This window comes from Dermacentor silvarum, chromosome 1 (assembly GCF_013339745.2).
Source record: "Dermacentor silvarum isolate Dsil-2018 chromosome 1, BIME_Dsil_1.4, whole genome shotgun sequence".
NCBI classification, from domain to species: domain Eukaryota; kingdom Metazoa; phylum Arthropoda; class Arachnida; order Ixodida; family Ixodidae; genus Dermacentor; species Dermacentor silvarum.
Genome location: NC_051154.1, coordinates 26,108,227 through 26,116,328, shown reverse-complemented (window position 1 = coordinate 26,116,328; position 8,102 = coordinate 26,108,227). Strand labels below are relative to the sequence as shown.

Below are 8,102 nucleotides of genomic sequence, written 5' to 3'. Positions count from 1 at the left end.
AGATGAAAAGCTGGGGAGGGGGTGGCATGTTGCCAAAGGCTTTCGACGACGAATTCTTAAGCCATCATTGAGTAAACAGGTTTCATGTGGTTTATTTTTCTTTTGTGCTATATTATACACGTGTAAGAGTCTCAAATAAGCCAACGCGATTCTCGGTGTCATACTTGGAAAGCTTTGACCGCTCCACAGCCTCGTTCTTCGTTGCAGTGACCATGTTGACGCGTACTGTGTATTATTTCACCTCACACAGCGTCGTGGAAGGGACCTCTCGTTAATGTAGGTATTTTGTTTTCACTTATTTCTTCTTTGTTATTATTTCTCATGCTGGCGTGCAGCATGCTTGTCGTTAGTCGCCATTGAAGAGGTTGAAAACGCGTTCTTGCACTTAACGATCTTGTTTTCTCTCTGTATTTCATAATTTTTACCGTAGTTTTTGTAGAAGTGCACTTAATAGGGTTGGTGTTGTACAACATGCACCAACGATTCCCTACAACCATACCACGGTAGTTTCCTGTTTACCCTCTCTGTTATTCGGAAGTCGCGATTGTTCACTGATCCTTTCTGAGCAGAACATAAATCGCGTATACTGCAGTACTTCTCATTTTTCTTTTTCTTAGAATTCGTGGTTCACAGTAACGCACTCTAAGGCGGGCGGGTTGTGCATATCTCTTGTTTAGCGTTGCTGCCACATTTAACACGTACCAACTCTTCTCTTATAATTGCAAGCTGTGGTGGATCCAGCCTTTCTTTGGCGTAACTCGAGCGGTAGACAAAAAAAAAAAAAAAAAAGGAAAAGAAAACTAAAGGCAGTTTGCAAGACGTACTGCTCCCCGCGTGTCTGCACCTGACTGTAACGCAGCCCAAGCAAGCTATATATAAAGAAATATTGTTAAAGTGACATCGAGCGGCACTTTGCACTGCACTATAGGGCGGTTGCAATCCGACGCAGAGCGCAAAGTTCCTTGGTCACATCGTACGCGTCGTGTAATCGTTCGTTTCTGCAGCGAAAAAAAAAAAAAAAAGTGTGCACGCAGTTTTCCGCAGCCGTCTTTTGTGTGTTGAGATCAAAATTTTGCAATGAAAAGACAAAAAAAAAATGTGTCACCAAATTTTCAGTTCCTCATTCGGTTGCCTCCCTCGCCGGATATCCTTCGCAGCATTCACTATAGCAGCAGCAACTCAGGAGCGAACAGGTAAGATGTTTATCTTGACGTCGCATTTCTGTTATCTCCCGGAAAACCCAGGCAACCCTTAATCGTCGTTCAGGTCTGGGTCCGGCGTGTCCATCAAGGCCTCCCACACGCCGCCAAGACCGTGGGTTCCGGCGCGGCTGGCGTTCTCACCCGGCAGATGGCTTCTTCCCATCTGACGCAGGGCCCGTGTTGGTCTCGCCCTCGCCGACGTTCCTATAAAGGCGCTCGGTCCGCAAGATGCGCCGCACGACGGCCGCCCGCTCACCTTCCACCGTCCACAAGATTCTCCGGTGAGCACGTTTCGTCAACCCTCACTGGAATCGCGGACAGGCAGCGATGTTTAGCTGGTTGTGCACGGATAGTTAGGCGAGAAGAATAACAATCCGTCTGTCCAAAAGTGCGGGACGTGGAATGCGCTCCGTCATGTATGCGAGCAGCATGAGTAAGCTCACAATCTGGCGCAGGGCTTTTCATTCCCGGAGAAGAACGGCTAATGTTGAGCGTTCATCCCCCCTTACTGTAAAGTCTTGAGTCGGTTTTCGATTTCTTCATGATTTGCCTGGGCTCTTAAGTGCGTGACCATGACCTTGGGTTTGAGCCATCTTTCGTGTGTTTGAATGCACGGTGGTGTAGACTGATTTTGCTTGGGAGCTAGGCGTGGGTGTCCTCCACGGTCGGCATGCATGGGGTTGCGGTTCGCTTTATACAAACCTCAACTACCACTCGCTATACGCCTCCAGTATATGGCTGGCCCCCAACAAATTTTGTTTAACCCAAATCACGGGAGCTTTATTTGATGATCGGACGGTATTGGTTAAAAAAAAAAAAAAAAAAACATGGAGCGGCGTTGTTCATCTTCATGGAACGAAAATTAAGTTTGTTTATTTTATTGTTAATTATTTTCGTTAATTTTTATTAATTATTTTATTTTATTTTTTGTGCTGGCCCTCCATATTCCATCTACTCTCGCTCTCTGTGCTAACAGGTTGGAAAGCTTCGCTGTAAGTTGTTGTAAATTACGAAGTAACGTGTCCAGTGAATCTTCAGAAGGACCAGTAACAGTAGGATGACAGGCAAAAAAAAGATAAAAAAGAAAACGCTATCATAATTAGGTCAATAATTTGTACTAACGTAAAATAGGCTAACTTAATATTAGATGTCTACAAGACCAATTGCGACTTCAATATGATATAACACTACAACAACCTGTTGATGGGATTCGCGCGCACAAATTCTTAGTGCGGTCATCTGTCGCAACGCAAACTATTCAAACGACGTATATCATCAAATGACGCAGATGCTTAGCGATCAACTTTAATGCGTGTACTAACGCGAGGTGTCTTCTCGCGGCGTCGAAGATTTCGTCAGTGACACTACCACGTTTATGCTATTCTCCACGACGCCATCGACTTTTTTGTTTTCTTTTGTGTTTTTTTTTTAAGTGTGCGTCTGCCGCATAGCTTTATTTAGTGCACGTGCGTGCTCAACAGGGAAGTTTAAGCAGATGCCGCGGGCTGGTAGGACCTTTAAGCTATCTGACAGTACACATTCTTTTTGGCCTTCCCACCGCGATGGTGTCCGTCCAAAGGTTCCCACGTGGAGCATCACGCGTGCTTATACGTGTAACAGCAGCGCGTTTGCCCTCCTTAATATTGCCCTCCCTGCGTAACAGCTTAGAGATACCGGCTGGCTTCGAAAAGGATATATCGTTGTGCTACGCGTGTTCAGAACACTTTGTGAAACGTTATCGATTATTCCCTTTACGCGCAGATGATATTGAATATCGAGTATGGCCTTCGCGCGCTCATTGAAAGGCGTGCTCACTGGCCGTATTCTCAAAGGTTTTCGTTCCTCACAACTCTTGCGATTCGCCGACCGCGGATCGCGAAAGTTCGGAGCTCTGTAGTGTGCAAGAGCTTTCATGGCCCCGGGGCCAAGCTCCCTTCGCGAAAGCGTCGCTGTGTGCCAGTTGCGGCCCAGATATTTGCCGCTCGCATTGCACTGGGGCCTGGCGCGTAATTAGTCATCGCGTTAAGTGGCGACGATAGCGCGACCTCCCCGCCTTTTCTCGCGTCACGTATAACGTACATCCGTGCCGGCAGGCCGTTTGATCGATTGGCGACGAAAGAAATTGTTTTTATTTGGTTTCGGTTAACAAAAGTGAGAAATACGGACTGGCCGATCCATTCTTTTCGCCATATGCGGCTGGGCGAAAGCCGATGTTATAGGCCACACTTGACAATGCCTAAAATGGACCGATACGTGAGAAAGCAGCGGCAATGACGCTCATGCGAAAACAAAAGCCACATGTCTCCTTGGCCTCTGCTGAAGCGACACATGAGAGTTTTGCACGTGTGACGCGTCTGCAGGTGTACTGGAAAGGACGGCAATATATGCGAGAAATAGGTATCCGGGAGGATACCTTAGCGCAAACAGAAGTGTTTCACAGACCCCAGTGCGTGCGCCCATGTCCTCGCCATATACTTAACGGGAATAAGTGACGGGGAGTTGGAGAGCCTGTGCTCGGAAAATCAACGTTGCACGAAGCAAAAAATGTTTCCTTTGGGGAGAAATTGAAGTTCGTTTCCAGGCTCCCTCTACTGCTTCCTTAAATGTTCAGTTTAGATGCCACGATTTATACGCAAATATATACCAACGACCGCACCAAAGTAAAAAAAATTCACAGTTGATCCGAATGTCTGAATTATACAAAATTTGAAAGAAGCCCAGTCCAGAATGTGTAATGCACTATGTATTCTCTTTCGGGATGATTCGAACGTTCTCCTGTGATAAGATGGATGATCCGAATCAATTGAGCCGTCGCGAGATCTATCGCAGTCAGGACAGTACAGGCGCGGCGTGCAGTTGCGATGTCGATGTCGGAGCATGAACTCTTTGTCTTCCACGACATTGACAAAGGTCATGCGTACGTTAAGAGCGCTCACTGCTGCGTGCAGTGAGCGCTTTAAACTCACTGTGAAGGGACGAGTGAGAAGTGTTACGCATCGTACAGAAGGATCTCTTGGATGTCTTTGTGGGAAGAAATGTCCACAAGCAAATCAAAGGTAACTCCCTAATCAAAAGTACTTGCCATAAATAAACTTTCGCTTTGGTGCTGTTATTGTGGTTGTGAAGATCATACGAATTTCTGATGATGCGAATACTTCTCGAGGTCCCGAGGAGGGCATATCATTGAGATTCTACTACCAACTCATTCACGTTATAGAACAGAGGCACTACTTTTACTCTTTACTTCTTCGGCAATATCTATACCATTGAGAGTTTTTAAACAGGCTTTGTTCGCTTTTGTATACGATGTCTTCCTTTTAGCAATTAAACGTTTTGCGAATCCTAACAACGCCATTTCTAACACCACAAACATTTTTTTTGCCACTTCGGTGCTTTTGGCTGTACCCCAATTATTTTTTAACGTATAGCTGTCATCACGTGTACGCTTTACACTAGCGTCATCTGGTTTACGAACGGTCCCGAGCGTCAAAATAAATTTGTTGGGGGCTGGCGCAGTGTATGTCCCATTTATTCATTTGTCTGCAACGCGTGCTGTGCTTAACGCACCAACAAGGCGAGATAGCAGCATTAATATCCAATGCGTTTGACAGCTTGTTTTGCACAGGGTGTTCAAAATTAAGCTTTACGGAATTTTTAGAAATCGCCTGTGGCAGGTAGCATAATTCTTATCGTTGAGTTGGGTTATTCGATGAGGCGGACATTAGTAGCACGAGAAATCGAAACACATATTCAACTAATTAACAAAAATTTACTAATGAACTTCTTAGTTAATTACTTTACGACACATATTGCAATTTACGAATTGTAGCCGGTGAGTTTGCAAGACGCATCCACTTGAAATGAATTTCCAGGATGACCAGTTTCGAGATATTATTTCCGAAAGTGTGGAACGAAATACATGGGCTTTCCAGTTACTTTTGTGTTTCAACGTATAAAGCAGCATTTTGCTAAAAAAAAGTAAGTGGAACAACAGTGCATTTTTACGGTGAGTTTGATGGCGCATATCTCCAAACTGCATGCTGTCATTCTGGAAATTCATTCCAAGTGGATACGCCTGCCAAGCTCACCGGCTACAATTCGTAAATTGCAATATGTGTCGTAAAGTAATTAACTAAGAAGTTAATTAGTAATTTTTGTTAATTAGTTGAATGTGTGTTTCGATTTCTCGTGCTACTAATGTCCGCCTCGTCGAATAACCAAGCTCAACGCTAAGAATTACGCTACCTGCCACAGGCGATTTTTAAAAATTCCATAAAGCTTAATTTTGAACACCTGGTATATGGGCCGCTGCAGAAGGGCTTCATTTCACTCAATTGTAACACGCGTCAATTTTGCGCGGACAGATAGCTCTACAGCTTTGCACCCAACGCTCGTGCGAGAGCTCTGAGCCGAGTACTGTGTGTGCCGCGTCCATGTCGCACGTGTTGCTTGCTAATGCACCAGTCTCGTATTTCAGTGAATGAAGTGCGATAAGATAACGTTGCTTAATTGAACTAGTTAGCTAAAGGTTTAGGGTGATAACTTGGCGAGTTTAGTCCCCTATTTTATCATTGAAAGACATCGTTCTGTCTTCGCAAGAGAGAGCTCTTCATTGAAATGCAGAGAAGGGAATCAGGGGACCTGCAGTCCTAGGAGGAGGAAGGCGGGCCTTTCTGCTCTAAGACATTCGACAGTGAGCTAATGCAATTTCGCATGTCTGGTTCACTTTGTAATAACGGCAAACTTGTAATAACGATCATGTTAATTTAGCGATGTGGTTATTCGCTGTGTTTACACGGTATAATATCTTGACTACTTTTACGTACGATATTGTCTTCATATTTTTACTGTTACTCCCTTCGCGTTCCATCTTCCTGTACATTTGGACGTGATTGTAATAGTCCATTTTTCTTGGACTAAACGTAATGCCCACGGAAATGTGTTTTTAACAGGGATATGGTTTAAAGTTATACTCCACATACTCGTGACCATGCTCGAGCTACGTCACTGAAAGGGACGACCAAAATCCCCATTTCGACACCGTTCGAAAAAAAAAAAAAAAAGAACGTCCTGTTAGGTGATCGGCTGTTGAAGTGTGTCGGTGAGGAAACGTTTGCCGCACTAACTGTGTGATGTTGTTGTTTTCTTTCCTGTGCCAAGAGCCATGTGGAAGTACACGGCGATGCTGCTGCTCTGGCTGCTGTGCCTCGTCGCGGCCGCTCCGGCGCAAAGTAAGCCGCATATGGAGCCGATTGCTCACAGCGCATGCGTGCGTCTGATGGTTGGTTGTTCGAGCACTGTGCGTACAGATCAGAAAATCGATCAAGCATAAACACAGTCAGTTCCGAGACAGTTATAAAAGCCTGTTTCGCGCAATCAATTTAGTAGCCAACGAAATAAAACTACGGAGTGATAATTTTTAAGTTTTCCGAAATTTTGAAAAATTGCCTGTGGCAGATGGCATATTTCTTGTCCTTGAGCTGGATCATTCGAAGTGGCGGACATTACTAGCACGAGAAAGTGAAACACATATTCGATTAAATAACGAATTATCAGTAAATAACTTCTTAATAAATCACTTTACGGCATATATTGCAATTTAAAAATTGTAGCTGGTGAGGTTGCAAGACGTATCCTCTTGAAATGAATCTCCAGGATGACACCAGTTTCGAGATATTTCCTAAAGTGTGGGACAAAGTACATGGCCGTTCCATGGCAGTTACTTTCGTGATTCGATGCATAAAAGAGCGTTTTGTTAAAAAAGTTAGTGGAACAGTGCATTTTTAATTCGAGTTTGATAACGCATATCTCCAAACTGGTGTCATTCTGGAAATTCATTCCGATATAATTAATTAATTAATTAATTCCGAGTGGATACGCCTTGAAAACTCGCCGGCTACAAATAGTAAATTTCAATATGTGCCATAAAGTAAATGATTAAGAATGAGTGATTCTTTAATTAGTTGAATATGTGTTTTGATTTCTAGTGCAAGTAATGTCCGCCTCTCTGAATATTCCAGCTCACTTCATTGCTCACTATTCATTGCTGAATAATGCTCACTTCATTCTGCCTGATCAGGAGCTAACCTATTATCCCCACCTCCGCGAACAAACGAAAGAACGAACGATAACAAACAAACAAACAAACAAACTAAGGAGCTGATGTATAGTGTGCCGACGAAGCGAAGTAATTACTATTGGAAGTCAACCCGCCGGGGTGGCTCAGTCGGCTAAGGCGTTGCGCTGCTGAGCACGAGGTCGCGGGATCGAATCCCGGCCCCGGCGGCCGCATTTCGATGGAGGCGAAATGCAAAAAACGCCCGTGTGCTTGCGTTGTAGTGCACGTTAAAGAACCCCAGGTGGTCAAAATTAATCCGGAGCCCTCCACTACGGCGTGCCTCATAATCAGAACTGGTTTTGGCACGTAAAACCCCAGAAAGAAGAAGAAGACTATTGGAAATCATCTAAGCAGAAACCTTGTTTATTTTGTCACCGGGCCAATAGTTAATTAAAATCAGTAATGAGAGGTAAGTTTACGAATGAGTCGCAAAGCGTCAAATGAAAATCATGCTTTGAAAAGACCATTTCATTATGATCTTTTTTTTCTTCGGCAGTCTAGCCAGCGACGGGACAACTGTCGCGCACATTCGTCCCTCGCCGAGGCACTGGCTGGGCGCAGGTAGCCACGGCTGCTTGTGACGTGGCTCTCGTCGAGGGCGGTGCGCTCGCTGTATTTTAACACGAAAGTGTTTTATGCCGGGGTCCACCAAGACTTCACTGACGTATTTCCGTCACGGAAATACGTCGAGGGAATCCTGCCAGACCCTGCCAAACTGCGCGCCGTTGCCGAGTTTCCCAAGCCAACCACACTTAAAGAGCTCCGTAGCTTCATCGCCTTGT

The 8,102-nt window shown here is 44.8% G+C and overlaps 1 long non-coding RNA gene across 1 annotated transcript; it reads left to right on the top strand.

Moving 5' to 3' along the window:
• The first annotated feature begins 398 nt into the window (after positions 1–398).
• Positions 399–7,250, top strand: LOC119458329 (uncharacterized). Its single transcript, XR_005193477.2, has 3 exons — positions 399–1,193; positions 1,267–1,483; positions 6,363–7,250. It is a non-coding gene; the product is annotated as an uncharacterized LOC119458329 (long non-coding RNA).
• Positions 7,251–8,102: the final 852 nt, after the last annotated feature.